The following is a 22,761-nucleotide window of genomic DNA, read 5'->3' as shown; positions in this document are numbered from 1 at the left end:
TAGTTCTGCAATAGTTTCTGGAGCGAAGAGGATAAATCCCGCTGGCCAATGAGAGTTTCTAGTGCAGCATTTAGAATGGCAATTATTGCCACTGTGCTGTCGTATGGGCATCGTGCTGGACTCTCATTGCGAGGATCCAGGTTCGAACCAATTTGGTGCTTAAATGAACTTGGTTTTCTGCGATTTTCCAACTTGGAGGCGCGAATGCGACCGGTCTCACGTTTTTAAAAATTTCTCCGCAGAGAGCAGGCAGACCTTCAGAATGATATTTGTATAACATGAAACATTCAAGCTTATACTATCTTCGCTTCAAAATTATGGGCGACAGATGGCGGCACCAACAAGAACACGGAACAAGCACAACTATGACAACATAACAGTTATAGGCCACATATGCACTCAGTCAACACCTTCTATAGCGGTAAATTAAAAATAAGGATTTCGCATACGGTGGCCTGCTATACCCAATGACCACACGGGAAATTTACGACTTCAGTGACGTCAAAGCTTCGCACGGAGGCTTTCTGCTATAGAAGGTGTTGACACAATGCACACATTTCGGCATGTATTAATATGTTCGAAATTCCGCAGATGAACGTGTATGAGGTGCATGTTTGGTTAAATCAGTGTTTTGCAAAGTGAGCAATATCACCTTCAGTGGGTGATGGAATGGTCCGGGGGGCCGATAGAAGCTACGGACTTAACATAGGATCCTATGGGTTCACTTGAGTTGGGGGAGGGGCAGTGAGAGAAACAAATTTCTGATGAAGGGGGCGATGAAACACAGAGTTTGGGAAACTATGGGTTAAATGGTAATGTTTCGAGAGAAAGAGAAATTTTTTCCAGATTCACCAATAACACTTTGTGTACCTCGGGCCCAAACTCTTTTTTTGGAGCCCTCCGAATGCGTTATACCGTACTTTCAGAGATTTTGCAGAAATATAGAAAAAACACTTTAATTAAAGATGTAATTTCCAGAATTACTGGGAAAAATAACTTTAAGAATTAGAAAGAAATAATTGCAATGTTATTCAAAAATAAAATTTATGAAAGTAGTCTCATAATTACTTTTAGAATAAGTTCGCATTTTTTTGGGGGGGAATTTTGAAAAATACAGTAATTTCAGAACTATTGGAAGAAATAATTCCAGAATCGATGAATAAAATTATTTCATAGCTGATTAAATGGAAAAAAAATGAGTCTAGAAAAACTGAAAGAAATCATTTCAGAATTAATGAAAGAAATCAAATCAAAATTAAATCAACTTTTTTTTTCAGTATTTGTGAAATAAATTATTTCAAAACGAACAAAAATTCATATTTAATGAAAAGAATTATTTTCAATGAGAAAAATTCACATTTAATAAAGGAAGGGATTTTAAAATTCATGAAAATTCATATTTAATGAAAGAAATGAATTTAAGAATAAATAAAATTCTTTAGTAATTTAGGTCCTATTTTTCGTCTCGGGGGCTCCTTACCCTACCCGCCACTATACACTTTGAACATTTAGTTCTTATGAGATTACAATTCTAAATACTGCTAAGTGAGTTGGTGGCCCACGAGCCCCGCTGAAATTTTCGATTCGGCCCACGACGCCAGCAAGGTAGGAGGCCCTTATACCATCAATAATACAAGTGAATACCAAGTGATATGGAATGATTATTATTATTGCTTAATAATAGCCGTCATTATCAGGATTTAATCATCCTTAGCTATTGCTACTTCAATGGCAAAAATTAAAATTTTATTCAGTCAGATACTCAGAAATTTTACTAATCAGATATTTCATATTTGCTTATCATACCTTATGAGTACGATAGCTAATCATGACATACTACTACTACTACTACTATTACACCTTTTTTTTTCAAACCGAGCACAACTCAGGTCTATCGCCATAGGCAATTTACTACCTAGTGAGTTGTGCCGGAAGTGTAAGTGCGTGTACCTAACAGTCTGAGTACGTATCTAGTATTGTGTATGATTTTTCAGTGCTGCCATCTATATCTCAGAAGGGAAGTGAGTGATGTGTAGTGACTGAATATTTGTACTGTTTGTTGGACTGTTGCTCTCTGTGGCGAGACTTTTTAACGGGGAGATCGGCTCGCATTTGCGCCTCGAAGTTGGGAACCACAGTAAACCAACTTCAGCCGACCACCCGGAGGTGGTGGGGCTCGAATCCGGGTCCCATCGATGCGAGTCCGTCACTAGACAGTAGCAGTAGGGAACCAAAGAATACTATTACACTGTACATGTACCTCATACACATTCCTCTGCGGGATTTCTAACGAATCGGTAGATGCCGGAATTTGTTTTTTGGGTGTATATGTGTGGCCCTAATGTATTTATGTCGTCAGAATTGTGATTGTTTCGTGTTTGCTGGTACTGCCACCTGTGGACCATATTTTGAAATTAAGATGATAAATGCTTGAATTTTTAAGTTATGTAATTATTATATGTTGAAGGTCTGGATGCTCTCTATGGAGACTTTTTCAAATGGGAATTTTTACACCTCGCATTTACACTTTGAAGTTGAAAAACCGCAGAGGGTTACAAACCCCCCCCCCCTGCCCACCGCTAACTTGGGTTCGAAACCGGACCATCGCAATGAGAGTCTATCGTGATAGATATACACAGCAGCTGCCAAAAATAACCGAATAATCGAAAACAGAAATACATTGCTTCAAGTAGGTGTAAAATAGATGTTCACGGGGATTAGAAATTGCAGATTTCGCGTAACTGCTGGTCAGAAATCGAGAGGCGTCCACAGTCTATACCTTGGAATAATCAATGATATCGAAAATGCGTTACTGGCAGCAGTTTACAGCGATGCCAAGGAAACGTTCCACCCTTGAAAAAACAAAAGTGTATACGGTGTTGCATCTGCGCAATCATATCAAGAAATACAAACGCCATATGCGCGATTTCATTTCTTTATATTTCTTTCTTTCAAAGGTATTCTATTGCTTTCTTCAATTTATGGCTTATCTGTGTCTTTTGGGCCGGGCTTCTTACACACACACATATATATATATACCCGTATACGTTTGTGCGTCTCTAACATATACCTTTTTTGCCGGAACCTTTACACGCTGAGAAATTCAACTCCTGCGAAACCACCAGGGTAACGTTTATGGCTTATTTCACCTTCGGAAGAAGATCCGTTTCTTCCAGTGAATGCACTTCTTTTTTCCTTCTTAAACCAGGAAAAGAAACTGCAGAAGAAAGAAACATTTTCTTGAGAAAGAAAATATATTTTCCCGGTTATTTACTCTCTTATTTATTTTTTTCTCGCCTACTTGAAATGTTTCGTTTTCGGAGGCTTCTTGTAACAATTTTCTATCGCCGCATTTTTCAATATACAAAAGTATGTAACGATTTCAGGAACTCAATGGGTTAAAAAAAAATTTCTAGAATTTTTAGCCCCTCTTTTTTCTATCACGTCCCGATGAATTTCGACATTTTCTCCAGAATAGCGGGAATTCTCGTGAAATGAGAGGGAAAATTCATATTATGCAGGGTGTCCTGTAAGTGCTAATGCGGCCTTTATCTCATCATCCGTCCACCGTAGAGTTATGATTCCATTTTGAAAAAATGCTCAAAAGGCGTTCGAAAATTAGCCCGTACCACTTTTGACAGGGAAAATACAGTATGTCACAAAATAAAACATCTGAATTCTTATACGGTCCCGTTGTCCTCCAACTTCCAATTAGAAAGTTGTTGCTTTGTATCTCCTGTGTGTGTGTGTGTGAGGCCAACAGAAAATAATTCCATGTTTCTAAGTGTAATATTCGCTAAGATATTTTTGAATTCAAAAATTGGGGAAAGTTATGAAAGAACAGCAAAAACTAACAGACAACTCTCCTTTCTCTTATTTATGTTGTCCTTCAACAACTCAGTAACTTTGATGAATGAACAAAAACTAGGCCTAGGGCTCCGCCATAGAAATAATGTAACAAAAAGGGCTAGTCCAAAAAGGTTGAGAACTGCTAGCCTAGATGAATAAATTTATTATTATTGCAGACATACTTTTCACTTGTGAGTTGTCCAACTTACGAGCTAAAAATATTATGAAAATCCTCTGACTTGCAAGCGAACATTGGAATTACGATAGCTTGGTAGAAAAAAAACCTTTCCGACTTAATCTATCTACCTCTGGTAGAACCCGCTTCTAGATAACACTTTTTCATATTGCGAATAACTTTCAGAAATGAAATTAATCTTGTAAATCAAGGTGCATTCTGTTTATTAATATCACATAATCTTACGAAAATGCTAATGCGACGCCGCAATTACAATATATACGTGCGCGCTATCCATTTTATAAAGTTCGCCGAGTCCTTGGACTCTCTTAAGTCAACGTAACGTCAATTATGTTTAGAAGGCAACTCTCTAAAAGGTATTCTCACAATTACTTACCCACGATCGATACTCACAGTCTCGTTCGAGATCAATTATTAGCCCATACTGTATATTGTCACGAAGAGGAAACTCAACTGAACGACGCATAAATATCGACATTTTTCCCGATAAGTTTAGGTTCAAACATCAGAAACTGTGTCCTCTACGCCTCTTTCGCTCCAATTCATTGAACTTCCTAAACCGACATCGAATAAAACCTCGTACAATGGGTCGTGAAAACATGTTTCCACTTCAGATTCCGAACGCTGCCATTATTATCATCAACGCGATCGTCGCTACATAAATTCGGTGACTTTCTCACAACGCAAACTAGCGATATCGTATCGGTTCCCCCGAACTTCGACACAAATACATAAGTTCCTCGAAATTCACCCGAGTGTAATGAAGTTATATTTATGTCGCTGCCATTTTTACTCCGACTTCAGAGGAGACCTCTAATATTCTCACTCGAAACAGCTCAATTTCCAGCCCGAAAACCATATTTTCCGATTGGGAAAAGCACTCAAACGAGTTCACGGTTATTTGGTCGCACTCAGTTTAATGCCTCAGAAATTTCTTCGAACATCACGATTACATATACTCGAAAACGTAAATATTCAAAATGACGATAAATTTTAATTATGTTTATCGGTGCTTACACACCCCAATCGCCATTTTTCACGTGATTTGATTCTGATCCAACTGATAACTCTAAAATCCTGAAAGCGATTTATTTATCTATCTTCATAAGCATATTCCTCTATGGTACTCAGCAAAAGTTCAGAAACTAGTTGAGATCACACATTATCCGAGAAATATTCATTGCAACATCACACATTAATTACCACTTATTGTAGTGCACATGTAGTTTGGAAGAGTGTTGGTAAAATTCACTCAAAAAATCATCGATGAATAAGGCAAATATCAGGAAACACTGATACATTCCGTATGCATTTTGACACGCTATGGGTGTCGTGTCGTCTTCAGAAGATATGGTAAACTTATGCTGCCTAATAATACTCAGGAAAATCACCAACGAAAAAAAAATACAAAATTATGTGTTTCGACAAGCTATGGGTGTCGTCTTCAGATGATAAAAAATATCACGCTGACACAGGAACCCGCTTGGATTGGTTACGGAATCTTAGCTCTCGCTTGATCAGCGGAAAGGAAAAAATATATGTCTGTCCAAGTCAAACGTCGTGACCAGAATGAAGCCTAGTGCCTGCGTGTAAGTGTTCTATAATGCCCTGATTGTATGTGACATGTACTTTATTTTGAACAGTAGGTTGTGCACTTTATGAACAACATAGCGACAAACAAAATAGCATTTTAACAACGGACGCAAAAATTTAGACAATCGAATTTGCAACAAAATAAATATTGTTTAAAATCTAGTCGGATGTCCCTTATCTTAACCGTCTCAGCGATAATCCCGAGATATCTCGTCCAACTTGATCTGCTTTATTTCAGCCGTCCCGAAATATCTCGGCTTCTAAACGAGCGTTGAAGTTGTTTTTACCGTAAAACATGTTTTCCATTCCCCCCACCTCCAATCAATCAACTGCCAGTGGGCGGAGTCAGCTCTTGTTCAAGGTTAGATAAGGGCAGGAGCGAGAAAAATACATTAGATTGTGTGTGTTTTTCCCATTTCTTTCAGCACTGTAAAGAAATATACGCTCAGTATAAATAATACAAGAAGAAAATTTCCGAAAAACAGTATTTTTTTTCCTAGAAAGCCACACACATCATGGCAGGTGTTTTTGTATCATAGTGAGGGTAATAAAAGCGATGGGCGGAGTGAATTTTCTTGTTGGGAGGAGGCGAGTTATCAGGAAAAAAATAATAATTCCTCTTGAAAATAGGTTGCAATTTGTGAATGTTTTGCACTTTCAAATGTGTCAGTAATAAAATGCGGATCAGGAAGATTTTAAAAACCACTTAAAGGGTTAAGAAGTCGAATAATGTAGGTTTACATCAAAGAAATTCAGTCTTGCGTTATTCTGCGACTCGAAATTATACCGATGACAGTCGCTGGCAGATACAAGATCTTTTACAGAAGCGGATACTATCGATTATTTCTATAAACCTTCGACAAAATGCCTCAAAAATTCTCGATAGGTATGAGGTGTGGCTACACGCTGGCGAATCGAGAACTTCAATATTCTGAGCATTAAACTAGGCTTTTGCACGGTCAGTCTACTGCTACGACCTGCCTGAATTATCGTGCTGAAACTCCCACTGCAGACCGGCTAGAGGTTTATCAGGTAGTAATTGATCATTCTAGTGTCTTTATGTTATGCTGAGCATTGCGGCGACCTTTAAGAAAGGCCATCGATACCTGTCCATTGCGGCAGAACGCAGCGTAAACTATCAGTGACCCAATACCTTCCTCTCACAAGGGCAGTTGAATTTTCTCTCTTTCCTAAATTCACCTTCGCATCATCCAGCTGTTGAAAATCCCTCGCAATCAACACCTTGTCTGCGACTAAAATTAGTTTGTGGTTTATTATGCAAATCGTGCCAATAGTTTCACCATTGATCTGAACCGTCCAGGTTCCACTTCTCAACCATCGCTGAAAGTAACTAAATACAATTTCGTTGACAAGAAAAATACGCACTTGCGACCTCACTATAATTTTTGTGTTTTGGTTTTGTACTGAGGTTTTGAAACTGATTTTTTTCACAATTTTCTTGAAATACGCCTCTTGTTGCGTCTATTTCTCGTATACGTTTACGAATCGTATCCGTTGAAAGTCCAGATGAGCTTTTAATTTGTAGCGAAGTCCTCGTTTGCGTAGAGATACCAGCCTCTCTCTCTCTTTCTTTGGATTCTACGGTCATTTCTTTTATCTACACATAACATGTATAACACGTAGAATTTCCCTGATCGGTATCTCTATACAGAGTGTAGAGAGATTCGCCTTAAAGTGTCGACAAACTGAGAGGGGTGATATTAGGCATTAGGAGGAACAAAAATCGCCATAGAACATGGTATCCCAAACCTCGTTTAGTCGGTGAAAATCGCAAAAATACTTATGAAGGGTGTGACGGACGGAAAGGCCAATAAGTAAAAAAAACATTTACTTGACAGCATGATTATACAATACAGCCTGTGGTGTAAAAAATAAAGTACAATAATGAGCATAAAATCTCCTGAAATCATTTCTCTTCGTCTACTTTCTGACACCAAACTGTTCTGCACAGGTTGTATTGTAGCCATGCTGTCAAGTAAATGGTTTTTGTACTTATTATTGTACTTTGTTTTGTACACCACAGGTTGTGTTGTAATCAGGCTGCCAAGCAAATGTTTTTCCTACTTATTATTAGCCTTTTTGTCCCACTGGACGTCACACCCTTCATAAGTATTTTTGCGATTTTCACTGACCAAACGTGGTTTATGATACCATGTTTAGTGGAAATTTTGTTACTCTTGATTCCTAATATTACCCCTCTGAGTTTGTCGCCATTTCAAGCACTCGCAGATAATACTCGGTAGATAGACATCTCGGAACGTTGTAAGGAAGCTGCAATTTCCGAAACAGTCTTCCTTTCCGATTTCAATTTCCCCATATTAGGCCAACTTCTTCAGAAATGTTCTCCGTAGCTCGTGACATCTCAAATAATTGATGTTATCACGTGGAGAAAATAAATACTGAATAGCGGTGACGTCATTTTTAGCAAATTTGCATATTTTGGCGATCAATAGTGAAAATCCTTTATTTTGCCTAAACTTTTGTAAGCATGAATTTTCGCAAGAACAAAATTTTCTTATTACAAATTACAGCGCTGGTTTTTGATATTCGAATGTTCCAAAAATATTTTCAGGTATCAGAGAAAACAGAAGTATCTGTATTATAGAAGTACAGTAAAACCCCTCTTAGCGGTCACCCCTGTTTTACGGCCAAATAAAAATATCCCGGCAATTTGCCTATTTAAATAACGTCTTCGAACCTCCTGCTTAACGGTCACGAACATCATTTTCATCATTCGTTATACTGGACTGAAGCCACTGTACGGACACCAATAGATGCAATTTTGGTTCAAATTATGTTCATTAGATGGCAGTATAGGTTCTAATATTTGATCCGATCTGCCTACTTTTCGATAAAATTTTGGCCTGAAGTTTGTTGCTAGTTTGCTGGTTGTTCTCGTATATTCTACGTGACTTCGCACTGTTTAATATCGCCAGCTCTAGTATAATCGTCGCTCTTTATCATTAAGAGAAAAGATTTCCGAAGGTAAAAAATTGATATAATCGAATACAGTGAAAAACGTAAAATGGGAGTTCACGTCATGTGCTCTTGCAAATGAATACAATGTCAGGACGACGCATGTATGATTCCTTTTAAAGTAAAAGGAACATTGGCAAGAAGAATGGCTAAAAAGATGTAAATCAAGATAGGAAAAATAAATTTCCCCAAGATAATGATTTGCCATAGACACATTTGTGTACGATAGGTTTGATTCGACAAGAAAATGTTTTTCATTCGATTCTACAAGAAGGAACGCGCGCTTTGGGAAAAGGAAAATGGTTGGTTGGATCGTGTTTACGTGCGTCGCGAAATGGTATTTAAGAAATTATGCTATGAATCTGTCGATGTCAATGATGATGTGTGCGAAGAATGTAGTAAAAAATTTCTAAAAATTTTCGCGAGGGATATTTAGCCAATGATATATACCAGGGATGGCCAGCTGCCAATCAAACTTGTCGAATCAAACCTATCGTACGTAAATGTGTCTATGGCGAGTCATATTCTCTATCTTGGGAAATTTATTTTTCCTATCTTGATTTACATTTTTCAGCCATTCTTCTTGCCAATGTTCCTTTTACTTTAAAAGGAATCATACATGCGTCGTCCTGACATTGTATTCATTTGCAAGAGCACATGTCATGAACTCCCATTTTACGTTTTTTACTGTATTCGATTATATCAATTTTTTACCTTCGGAAATCTTTTCTCTTAATGATAGAGAGCGATGATTATGTGGCCAATGTTTGAAGGAGTTTGAATACTCAGCAAAACCCACCAAATATCAATTGATCAATTTTTCTAAGAGATATAAATTCAATATATAAAAAACTTTGTACAATATTTGTTTTGTAATTCTAATTGTGAATTTGTGCAATAAAATTATATACAAATACAAATACAACGCCACAACAGGCAAATTGCCCAACGTGGTGGCTGACTTAAGAACATCATGGATCCCCGAGCCATTTTTTGGAGTCCCTACCTACTACTACTACACCCCAAATGCACCCCCCCCCCTCCGCGGAACCCCCCAACGAACCGGTACATGCGGGAATGTGCGTGTACGTGTAGTGCAACCTGACGTAAAGTTTTGTTTCTGTGTAATGCTTGTTATGTGTAGTGCTGTCCCCAGTTTTTCTAACTATGAGTGAAGTGTTATGGGTGAATGATTTACCGTTGTAGGACTGTTGCTCTCTGTGGCGAGACTTTTTAACGGGGAGATCGGCTCGCATTTGCGCCTTGAAGTTGGGAACCACAGAAAACCAACTTCAGCCGACCACCACTGTGGGGTTCGAACCCGGATCCTCGCATCACGAGTCCGCACTATAACCACTCGACCACCACAGCGGCAATATACGCATGTTATATTGTCAGAATTTCATTCATTTGTAAAAAACCATTTCAGTTTATTGTTAATATTGTATTTTACAGTTTCAACGAGAACCCTCCCTTTCATGCGGCCACCCCTCTTTTATCGACGAATTTTTTTTGTCCCGCGGGTATCCGCAAAAGAGGGGGTTTTACTGTATAGCAATCTTTATTATTCAATGACCCGGTTTCTTTTTGATTTAAAACAGCTAATTTTATAAATATTTAAACTTTTGCTATGCATCAAGCGTTCCTGAATCTTTGAGCACAAATTGGAAGTTGTTTCCATTTATCTCTAATTTTAGAAGAATTTCTCCTGGATTCCGAAATGGGGAGCAGGGGTGGAGAATTGGGAACTTCTCGTATTTTACAGGAATGTCGTATCCAATCGTTAACGCGAATTATCTCGTAGTTTTCGGATAAGAAGCGGAGTCCGTTCCTCGAAAGCAAACATCTAAGCGAGCAGCAGCATCTCACGAGTTAAGTCGAGTTCCTCGACTCTGACTCTGAGCCAGACATCGGGCTGACTCTCGACTCAGTCCATATCCTGGCAAGGTTGGAGGTGGGAGGGGGATGGGATAATGGGTACCGGATTGTTGGGGAGGGAAGAATAAGGAGGTACTGGATAAGGTCGAAGTCATCTATCAAAGAGGAAGCCCTCCCTCACTTCGTGGCTTAAGAGAGCCAGCCAGCTTCATGCTGCATGTGTCCCGCAGTAATGGCCGTAGAAATTTTAAGCGCCTGTGCCATACATAGATCCGTAGAAAAGCCTGGTTTGAGGTTGGCGGGTAGAGAAAGAAAACGTTGGACTCATTACTATGTAAAGCGCTGTTGGTATAAACCCCTGAGAAAATCTGCATATGCGGTAGTGGGGAAGTTGGCCTTAACAATGAGCAAATACATTAACTGCATAAATATGCGTGCTTTCCATTTCGGCAGAGGGATGGGAAAACTAAAAGAAAGTTTTAGGTGGGAGGAGGATTAAATACTTTTCCCCACTTTTATGTGATGGTGGTAAATATTACACTCTTATGTGTATAAACCATATTTATACGGTTGGAGACGACTTGACCCCGCGGTAAATTGACTTTTCTTGTTCGTTTAATGGTGTATTATAATTAACGCTGAAATTCGTGGGTTTTTTTGCCTTATTTTTATGAGGTTTGGGGCGATGATAGTGAGAAATGAGCACGAAGGGAGTTGGTTCTTCCGCCTGCATTTCCTAGAAAAGAGGATGCGAGGGATTTTCGAAGAAATCCTCAAAATAAAAATGGATTTAATGGGAGACGGTGACACTCTTAGTTTATCTAAAGTACTTCTTTATTTTATTTTTTTTCCGCGTTATTCACTGATGTGAAGAAAATTTACTGGCTGAAAGAAAATTACTAATGGTATTAGGTGTTCGATTTATTTTACCAAATTGCATCACAGAAAGGGCTTGATATGTGATCGATAAGACATCCGCCAGACGTATGAAATGAAAGTTCGAGGAATGGTGAGTTTGAAAAATGCTAATTTCTGGGCAGAATTTTCTTTGCTCAGAAATATCAATTCTCCTTGTGGAAGAAAGATGGCACCGAGACTAAATAGCAATAAACATCTACAGCAGCGTGTGCGAAAAATTCATCGCCAACAATTCACCGAAAGGAAAATTTACCGCGGAGAAAATTCACCGACAAACAATTCATCGACAAAGTGACATAGTGTGTGAGCAAGTGAACAAGTAATTATGCAAATTGGTGATTAATCAAGGAAATCAGGAGTTGGTGAGCAGGTGAGAAAATTAACGAGTGAGTGAGTCCCTTATTCAGTCACTCATTCATTCACTTATACGGTTACTCACTATCTTATTCGCTAGCTCATCACCTACTCATTCGGTCACTCTATCGGCCACTCATAAAGTTACTCACTCACCCTCTGGTTAATCGCTAGCACATTCACCAAATCATTCAGTCCCTCATTGGCTCAACTAACACACGTAGCAGTGGTTCTTAAAAATTTTCTACCCGCGTCTACTACCGTTGGCCTTAACGTCGTTTATACGCAGTTCCCCAGATCGGGCCAGAAAAGAATCACTTTTTACAGCACTACTACTAAACCATACATGCACCTCGTCCATATTCCTCTGCGGAACTTCTAATGAATTGGTACTTGTTGGAATGTGAGTGTAATGAACCTGACATGAAGCTTGTGTCTGTGTAATGCTTGTTATGTATAGTGCTGCCATTTGCCATTAGTTTTTCTAACTATGAGTGAAGTGTAATGATTGAAGAACAGGCAGTGTAGGCCTATTGCTCTCTGTGGCGAGACTTTCTAAAGTGGAGATCAGTCCGCATTTCCACCTCAAAGTTGGGAACCACAGAAAACCAACTTCAGCCGACCACCATCGTGGCGACGGTGGGGTTTGAACCCGGGTCCTCGCGTTGCGACTCCGTCACTATGACCGCTCGACCAACACAGCGACCACTTTAACGCACTACTAAACCAGACATGCACCTCGTCCATATTCCTCTGCGGAATTTCTAACGAATTGGTACATGTTGGAATATGTGTGTGCATATAGTGAACCTTCCTTCCACTTTAACCTTTTACCGACCGAATTCAGATTCCAACTGATTTTCATTATTTTTTTGTTAATTTCTCCTGATTTTTTAGTTAAGAGATATCAATCGAGAAATTGAAGAAAAAAAATTTCCCTATGCGTTTTCTTGAATGTTCCCAATTGGGAACATTGGCCGGATCTGACTAAACATAATTTTCGCAGTGAAGCCATCTTACAGGATGATGCAAAATTCGTCATCATTTAATAAATTTATTTTTAAAAATTAAAGAATATACATATAGAATTTTAAAAATGATGGAAATAAATTTCTCTCGAATACACTCAAAAGGCATGTATATCTGGATTATAATAAAGAGCTTATGATGAGCTGAAATGCTGGTCTAAAATTCACAAAAGAATACATACATACGGATTCAGGTTTTTGTATGGATCCCTTGGTAAGTTAAAAGATATTATTTAAAAATATAAAGAGAGAAAATATTATTTACAACTCTGGTACCTAAAAGCACAGGCTCCGATGACTGCTCACTAGCATATACTTCCATTTTATATGGGAAACCACACTGTTTGAGCAAATCATCCAAATTTTAAATCCAAAGCGAATCGGTTTTCCCCATATAAACATCTTACTTGAATGATGAGCGTAATACGGTACTATTGATTCATCGATGCTTAGTTTATCATGGAACAACCCAAACCGAATGTGTGTAAATTTTTCATTTAATTCATCATAGATAGCCAACTTATCACCGGGTTGTAAGAAAGAGTTATCCATCAAATGGAAGTTATTTTTTATGTCTCTAAAGTTATTTCTCGGCATAACAGTGGGGACAATTGGTACTGCTGTGTCTACTGAAAGTACCTTAGTAATCATTTTCACTTGGTATTCTGTGATACCCACTTAGCAAAACCAATCCAAAAAACTTTGCGATTTTTTTCCACTCAATTTTTAAATTCGATCCATGTTGTGTGACATAAATATTTGTCATCTCAGCCAAGTAACTGAGGCACTCTTGCGGTAAAAATTTGAAAAAAATATCAATCGAGTCGGCTTGCACTTAGCTCAGGAAACTTATGACTGATTGCTTCAGTAGGTTCACTTATATTTTTGTCGAATTTTCACTTCGGTTGCATGAATTTTAGTCTTTTGGCAGTTGACACATGATGTTTTCTTATTTTTTGACTGGGTAATTATCTGATCTTTGAAAGGCAATTTTGATGTAGAAGGCATGTTGATAGGATCTACAAATTCACCCACAAATGAACTACGTGGTGATCTTAAAACACAGATATACACAAACATCTGCAGGAACGACCGGGCCAAGCATGTTGTCATCGATATCTTCCTCATCTGTAGCCCGCTCATTTTCATCAGGCAGTAGCTGGCACATTTCGAATTCTTCATCAGAGAGATGTGATACATCAGAATCTCTCAAACTCAGTCTAATAAGCTACTAGTATAACAAAAAAGATGGGAAAAAGAAGTGTAGAAAGTCACAAGACCAGATATCAACTGAGAACTGAAAGACCAGCGTACCAACAAAATTACTCAAAACGTAGAGAAAAGGTTGAAGGGTCGGGCGAGGGAGGGCAAAGTCAGTCACAGAAAAAAGGGGATGCTGCATGTAAACATCGGAATGTGAAATTTGATACTTTTCCTTCCATTTGAGACACACCAGAGAGAAGGAAAAAGCAATAAATTGTTTTTTCGGAATGCCACTCCTCTGCATTACACTTTAGAATAGTCAGTAGTGGCCAATGTTCCCAATTGGGAACAATCGTAGGAAAAGTTCCCTGGAATTCAAACAAATTTTTTTTCTCTGTCATTGAGCATTTCTTATCATTCTTGGCAATATTCTACAATTGAAAAAAAATTGAGATGCATGTACGTTTACAAAAACTATTTTAATAATTAAAACATAAACTTACAGATAATTTCCCTTGAAAATGGGTGATTTTAGAATAATAAATTGATATGATAAAAGCTGAATCGAATAACTTTTGTCTTTTCTAAATTAAGTTCAGAACCTTATATGTTCAGGGGAAAAAAATCAGCTATTTTCGTTAAAGAGAAATATTTTTTTTGAATTAATCAAAAGTATGTTCCCAATTGGGAACATTGGCCGTTAAAAGGTTAAAGCACTGAAGGCCGTGCTGGCGCAAATCACTACAACTTATAACGACGCATAATTTTAGAACCACTAACCTGCAGGGAGAAACCGACTGGTTGGCGCAAAACCCCGTGTGTGGAAGAAGTGGAAATAATGCCAGAATTGTCTGTGGCTGGCATGGATGTTCACGCGCGCCTGGACATCCATGCCACAGACAATTCTGGCTTTATGTCAGTTGAAGAAAAACGTGAATGCGAAATGTGAAACGATAGTTGAGAAAAATGTGAAATCAAATAGGAAAGCCGAACACTCTCTTTCGCCAATTCTTTTAGTTGCAAAGTAAAAAAAAAATGTGCTGCACAAAAAGTATTGGAATTATTATAAACACGATAGTTTGAAATTACTTATTAAGACACATGTCCTCAGTCACATTTGCAGTCCACGGGTGCGACAATTTTCACTTAAGGACTACCTTTCAAAGCGAGCACAACTCTAATGTATATCGCCATGGGCGATTTACTACTGAATGAGTGCGTATTTAGTATTGTAGGTGAATTTTTAGTGCTCCCATCTATTTTTCAAACTATGAGTGAAGTATAATCGCTGATGGACTGAATGAATGAACGCCAGCACTCTGCCACCGGACTTCCCTGTTGCTGAGATCTCTTCCAGCACCAGGGAAGAGATCGAGCTTCTTTGTTCCAGACGCTTTGTCTGGAACAAAGCGTGTGTTACTAATAGTCTGAGTGCGTATCTAGTGTTCTGCTTGATTTTTCAGTGCTCTCATCTGTATATCAATCACTTATGGACTGTAGCTTTCGAAGTAATTGACTCCAATGTGCATACAATCACTGTATTTAAACACAAAGACAATCAAATCGATGCCAACCCCATCATGAACAATGAGTAAATTATGTGCCTTAAAATACGAAATCAAATTAGTTGAAGAATTTGGATGGAATTGACATTTAGAAGTTAGCTGATTGCATACGTACTCGATATCGCGTGGATTTATGAGCTCCCACTACTGACCAGGAAAGTAAAAACAAAAGGAGTACAGGAGTACCGTTAATTATCCTTTCATCCCTAATGGCCTTATGTGCAGCCATTGGGGGTTATCGTATCATAGCATTTAGAACTGGAAGTCGTTCGTGCGAGACGAAGGTAACAGGTCCGTGTTTTCAATAGTTTCCGCATTTGTGATCACACTCACCATATCAATTTCAATCACGCCTCCGTAATTCCTCATGTCTTATCATATAGTATGCGTCAGTATTCCTCAACCCCCGTGCCGTGGCCCGTTACAGGGCCCCGGCATCAGTCAAACTGGGCCATGTGTGACTCACTGTTTAATTTTTTCTATTTATTTTCTATTAGCGGAGTGTATGACTAGTATTGACCGCAACTAGATACTTTTCAGCCAGGAAAAGCACCCATTTTATCGCCCCGTGCACGGCTCCCTCAGCGTAGAGCAGGACTCTTAGGCTGGGATCTTCTGCATGCCCCCGGTTGGACTTTTCACGGCCTTCTATAGTTAATTTATAGCGTGAAAAGCAAAATATTATGAGAATTGTCATGGGCCCTGCTAGCCCCGTCCTTGTGGGGGCCATGGCCCCGTGCAATGTAGAAGGATCAGTTAAAGCAGGGATTCTTAAACTATTTGTCGCGCCCCAATATAGGGACGCAGAGGCTTCAGAGATGGGTTGTAGGAATCTACTTACAGCCCGGGATTCTTCAGCTATGAGTCACGACCCAAACTTGATTTACAGCTGCGTCCGAGATGGTTTGTATAAATCCACTTACAGCGCCAGGGATCCTTGAGCTATGGGTCACGACCAAAACTCGATTCGCATCGATCTCCGAGATGGGTCATATGTCATGACCCAAACTTGATTCACAGTGGCTTCCGAGATGGGTCGTACAAATCCATTACAGTCGTTTGGTCGCTCACGACCAAAACTTGATTTGCATGAGTCTCCGAAATCGGTCGTACGAATCCACTTATTTATAAATGCACTTTGGCTTGCAAATGGACAGGCTTTGTTAACCTCAGTCGTGACATAACTTTCAACACTTTGCAACAGATGGCTCCCCAATTCGCATCCAAAGACCACTCGGACGCAGCAAATACAAAGGCGAACTCTTCGGACGACCAGACGTAAACATCACTCCTCCACGATTCATTCGTGTGAATTCTGACCACGAGGTCCTGATGACGGCTCTCCATTGAAGAGCCGAAACGCGTCGACCATTCGACCAATTGAATTTATTTGTCTTATAAACGTGGCAATTTTTGCATAAAATAAATGCACTAATTACATCACTGGTTTCACTAATTTTGAAGACAAAAAAAAACAGTTTCATCGGCTGATCGTGTTGCTGATTTTGGTACGCGGCTGAAAAGTGTTAAGAACCAGGAGTTATAAAGGGTGAATTGGGTGCCCCCTCTGGTCCAGTGCCAGGAGCACCAAATCCACCTGCTTCACCCCAGTTGCGGCTCTGTGACCGGGCCTTTTATTCATAAAAAAAAAATCAACCGGGCCTCGGGCTTCTAAAGGTTCAGAACCACTGGTATACATGGTGTCCTATAAGTACTAATGCGGCCTTTACCTCATTAACCGTCCGTGGTAAAGATTTAAAGTCGGCTCTTGATATAACGACCACCCCCCCCCCCCCTTCGTCCCGTAGAAGACGGATGTTATGTTGGGAGGGTGGTTATATCGGAACAGATATAATAGTTGTACTATGAAAACATTTTGGACTTACCTACCCAGTGCTGTAATGGAATGGTAGGGGTCGTGGGGTCGTTATAACGAGCATCGACTGTAGTTTCAATTTAAAAAATGCTCAAAACTCGTTCAAAGATTATCCAGTACCGGTTTTGAGAGTGAAAATACAGTGTTACAAAATGAAAAATCAACATTTTATACGATCCCCTCTCCTCTGACTTCCGATTAGAAAGTTGTTACTCTATGTCCTAAGACCAACAAAAAAGTTCCACTTTTCTAAGTGCAATATATTCACTGCGATATTCGAATTCAAAAATCGCAATACATTATTTCCGCGCAAACTTATTTAAGGATTAGAAAAGTTCTCGTTTCAACGATATTCCTTAAAACGGGATTCGATTGTAGCAGTAAATGAACCTTCCTTCCTCCTCAGTATAACATGAAGCGAACTCCAAGATGATGTGAGTATCAAGATGAAAGTGAAAGGGCTTTTTTTCTAATAAAAAGATTTCACCGACTGAAGTAAGAAAAGAAGTAAGAGAGAGAGTAAAAAGAATTTTAAACAGAAAGAGTTTATATGTAAGAGTTAGACGCAGAAATGAAAGTAGGGAGAATATGTATAAGTATATATGGGAATATTTTTTAAGGGGAAAAAAACGGAAAGCGTGTTTAATGTATGGAAGCAGGTTACGTGACTTGTAACAGCAGCAAAATTTGCTTTCCATGCGTTTTGCCGCATGTAAAAAAAAATCCCGACGGAGTCTAAAATATAAAAAATAATAAAAGAGGAAAAATTTCCTCGCGTTTTCCTCAAGAAGAGGGAGGAAAAAAAATCAATTCTTGTGCACATGGACGAATTTTTTTATAGTTCGGTAAGCACTGAAGTCGTTACGAAATAACAGTTTTGCACCTTCTTTTCCATTCGGGTAAACGGATCGACGAATTAAGCTCTTTTTTACGGCGCTTAAACGCAAATGATTTTTAGAAAATACTGATCTTAAAGATGTGATAAATGATGCTAAATTCACAGTATACTTTCGAATATCCGAAACAGCCGCTTATTATTTAGAAAAAATTAAAGAATCGAAAAAATATCAGGTACATCTGGAAAAGTACTTAACATAAGGTTATTGAGCGTTTTCTTCCAAAATTTGTATTGCTCTTATTCTATAGTTATTTGCAGTTTAAGTCTGCGATAACGAACTTCGAAGGCCCGAAAACTCAGTTTCTACGTGGAAAAAAATATATATATGCAGTAAAACCCCAGGGTGATAGTGAAGGGGGCAATCGCTCGCCCCGTTCAGAGAAAAATTGAATCATTAGCATAAGCGGAAGGGGGGGGGGAGGGTGGAGGTATATATTTGCCCCCCCCCCCTCCACGTTCCAAGAGCCTGTATCCGCTTATACTTAATGATCACCCCTCTTTTACGGCCAAATAATAATTTCCCGTTGTATAATAAATTTAATAATTTCATACCCCGGATTGACACTTTTTTACGGACAAATTTGTTTGCCCCGCCCGCGTCCGCAAAAGAGAGGTTTTATTGTATAAAAAGAAGAGGTCATATATATATGTTCAAAAAACAAGAAACGGGACATCTCTCATAATGGACGAGAACCAAATACCATTATTTATATCCGGAGATTGAGCCATTTTTACTATAACAGGCTTCCATGATGTAAAAGAAAATTGTAGTATTTAGACTTATAGTTTAATGTTTGTACAATAAAACTGATGTGGTAATATGTCCTGCCGGTTAACCGATTTACCTCTGAACCCGTATAAGCGTCAAATAATTTTCTGTATGCTGCAAAACCCCTTTTAACGGTCATCCCTCAGATACGGTCAAGCCCTCTTATACGGCAAAATAATAATTCCCCTTGTAAACGACGGTCACACCTCTTTTACGGACGAATTTTTTTTTGTCCGTAAATTGCCATTGTCCGTAAGCAAAAGAGGGGTTTTACTGTTACTAATGTTATTCGTCGTTAAAAAGCATCTTTATTTCCAATTTGCCTTTTTTCTTAATCGTATTTTCATTTAACTTATCACTAACCACTTTCATTTAACCACTAATCTTTACTGATTATGGAATCCCTATCATGTATCTAAAATATAGGCCACACTTACTTATTTTATTGATGAATGAATAATAGCTGGGAGTAAAAAAAAATTTCCCGAAATTTCACTGATGACAGAAAGGATGCCGACTTTGAACGCTTGGAAAATGCATAGACCTGATTTATACAAATACAAATACAACGCCACAACAGGCAAAATGCCCAACGAGGTGGCTGATAAAAGTTATGTTTATGGCTGATAAAAGTTATGTTTATGGCTGATAAAAGTTATGTTTATGGCTGATAAAAGTTATGTTTATGGCTGATAAAAGTGATTATAGTGAATGATTAAAACGCTTTTTTTTAGTGGTAAAGATAGGCAGTTTGCAAATCTAACTTCGTGATGACGCAAGTTCGAAATGCCAATTGCATCGTCGAATCATGAAGAATATAAGTTATTACAAAAAATCACACATTCTTTGCCTAAAAGAAATTCACGGTGTGCCACTTGGATAAGTATTCGCCGAAATGTAGATGATCGAAATACTCAACTTTTGGCACATTTTCGGGGTGAAATAACAAAACGCAATGAAAAAAGCGCGAGAAGTATCAAAAAATTAAGACTTTCAATCACCGATGTCTCGGCGAATTTGCATCCTCATGCCACAAGCTAAATTTCTCTCAATATGATTTAAGCTGGGATTATACTATAAATGTTTGATAAATGATCTTTTACAAAACTTGAAAAAACCAATCAGCCAATTGGTTACATTCGCTTGAATGTAACAGATGTGCTTATAATTGTGTTGCATTTTTCAAGTTTTATAAAAAGGTTTTTTATAAAACTTCTATAGTGTAATCCCGGCCTTAGAGAGAGGCACAAATTCTACTAATTTACATTCATTTTTGATCGGGTGCAGTTCAAATTTTTCATGACAGCTAAATTTAACATTTTATTATTGTTATATTTTCTATTTTTCTCCAATCTTAGGCAACGGTTACAGTATAAAAGGTTTGATATAAGACCTTTTACAAAACATGGAAAAAAAACAACCAATAAGCCTACTAGTTACATTCGCTTAAATGTAACCGATACGCTTATTGGTTGCATTTGTCAAGTTTTATGAAAAAATTTTTATCAGACTTTCATAATGTAATCCCGGTCTTAGAATCAACCGTAGAATTCTTATTCTTTCCTGTTACTCTTTTTGAAACACTCTGTATATATATATATTTTTTAAATATTTAGCGTATCACTATGTATGTAGTACGGCAAATGAATAATCACATCCACACACATAGATAATTAACTCACTGTACTCATTTGAGTACAGCTTAACAAAAAAATGTATGAGCTGCAATTTCTTCGGAAACTTCTAGTTACAATTTCTTGCTTTAAGAAAAGAATACACATGGGCACAAATGGCCAAGTTTAAAAAATTCTTTCTCAAACATACAAAGTTTATTTAAAGGGAGCTCTTGTTTTTGAAGCCCGCAGGTTTCTATGTCTATGACCACTAATATCATACGCCAAAAAATTAAAATAAATTCATCGAGAAAAGTTATTTCAAAATCCATCAGCAGTAGGTATACGTTTAATTTCACAAAAAAAAATCTAAATTTCTCAGCAAAAAACTTTTGAATCGGAAATTTCGCATTAATTGACAAAAAAAAAAAAAAACTGACAAAACAATTTTTTTTAAAGTTAGTTATGAGGGTAAGTGTAATGTACTCTCTTCTTAGTGGAGAGAAAAGCAAACATTTTCTAGTCTAAATATTTACAATTATTCTGTATGTTTGGGTTCAAATATTATGCAAGTGTTGTCGCAGTTCTGGGATTGAACTAAATGTTGGAAGGATTGATTTGAATGAAACTCATCGGATGCTGTCTTCAGTGTAATATTATGCTCTTCACATTCATTTTACCATTCTCATTCGTCTAATTTTTTTCTTTTTTCCGCAAAAAATGGGCTTAAATTGGTACTCATGATGAGATTTTAGGTTTATTAACTTAATGCACAGCAAATTGGAAGCTTGGTTCTTCCAAATTGTCTCCATTAGTTCTATAATTTTGTCAACTGCAACTTGTGTTTCACGAGCTAGAATTCAAAAGAAATCAGCTCAGCAAAAGTAATTCATATTTGACCTTTAAAAGTGTAAATTATTAAGATAAATGTAAATCATTAAAAAATTTAAGATTTCATAAAAAAGGTAAAAATCGAATTTTCGCATTTATTCCTCAAAATTTCCAAATTTCGAATTTATCGTATCTATTTCGTAAATTCGAAAATTAAGCATCGCTGCTCATCAGTATTTTAATATTACAATAAATATGTACAGTAAAAAACTTATATCGTTACACATTCTTTTAATTCTCGTTAGACGAAATCAAAACCGGGAGGAAAAAGTTTCCAAAGAATTTTTTGAAGCAAAATAAATTATAAGAAAACTATTCCGAAAGTATTCTTACCTTACAATGATGTCGAGCCGATGTCACGATTATCCACGACGAAAACTTTAATTGTTTATAAGTTTCTGCGGAAAGTCGCGTTTTATCCAGACGAAGACGGACAACATTCAACACAGAGTTAAGAGAGACAAAAAAACTGAACTTGCACCTTCCGAGTCTTGCACTCGTCTACTCTCGTGAAAAAGCGGCGTTTTGATTCAGTGACGTCACCCACCCCTTCCGTCCAATCAGAAGCCTGGAAACTGGAAATAGAGGGGGTTCCACGACGACACGTTTTATCAACTCATTTGTTTGACATTTTTATTTCTGTCTCGCCAATGACAGTGGGTGGAAAAAAATGTCTCTCTCTCTCTCTCTCTCTCTCTCACTCTCCAGTCATGTCCAACCATAAGAATAAAAACAGAAAATAAATCGATACATAAACATAGCAAAAACAAAGTTCCTGCAAAGTTGCAGCAACTTTCCTGACGTAAACAAATAACAAATTTATGTGAAAATTTTCTGAAATATCCCTGATCAACCCCTTTTATGTACTCAAAGAGAAAAACAAAACATGCGTTAATTTTTCATTTTTTCAGTGTTGTTGGACGTAGAAAAATAATTTATTAATAATATTTAAACGGTCTTGTGAATGATCACTGAATTAATGGAGGCTAAAAATGTCTAAAACGTTAAGTGATATTCATTCCCTAGTTGGCATGGTATCATTAATTCGAAACCTTGACGCATCAACGTTTCCGAATGAATAATGGATCTCGACTGCTATCTATCATCACTATTAATGATCATTCAAATTCAAC

The 22,761-nt window shown here is 37.8% G+C and overlaps 1 protein-coding gene across 4 annotated transcripts in view; it reads right to left on the bottom strand.

The window, feature by feature from the left end:
- tei (irregular chiasm C-roughest protein teiresias) overlaps window positions 1-22,133 on the bottom strand; it is a 311,660-nt gene extending 289,527 nt beyond the window's left edge. For 2 of the 4 annotated variants that reach the window (XM_089249065.1, XM_089249070.1), the window contains exon 1: window positions 21,962-22,133. The gene's annotated coding sequence lies outside the window, so the exon portion shown is untranslated. The remainder of the gene's footprint in view (window positions 1-21,961) is intronic. The other 2 variants (XM_089249066.1, XM_089249069.1) reach the window with 2 other exon arrangements.
- Window positions 22,134-22,761: the final 628 nt, after the last annotated feature.

Source organism: Pholcus phalangioides, unplaced genomic scaffold, assembly GCF_987345545.1.
Source record: "Pholcus phalangioides strain wild (caught in Gottingen) unplaced genomic scaffold, Ppha-v1.0 ptg000021l_1, whole genome shotgun sequence".
Taxonomy (NCBI): Eukaryota; Metazoa; Arthropoda; class Arachnida; order Araneae; family Pholcidae; genus Pholcus; species Pholcus phalangioides.
The sequence above is the reverse complement of the archived record's forward strand: the minus strand, read 5'-3'. Positions and strand labels throughout refer to the sequence as shown.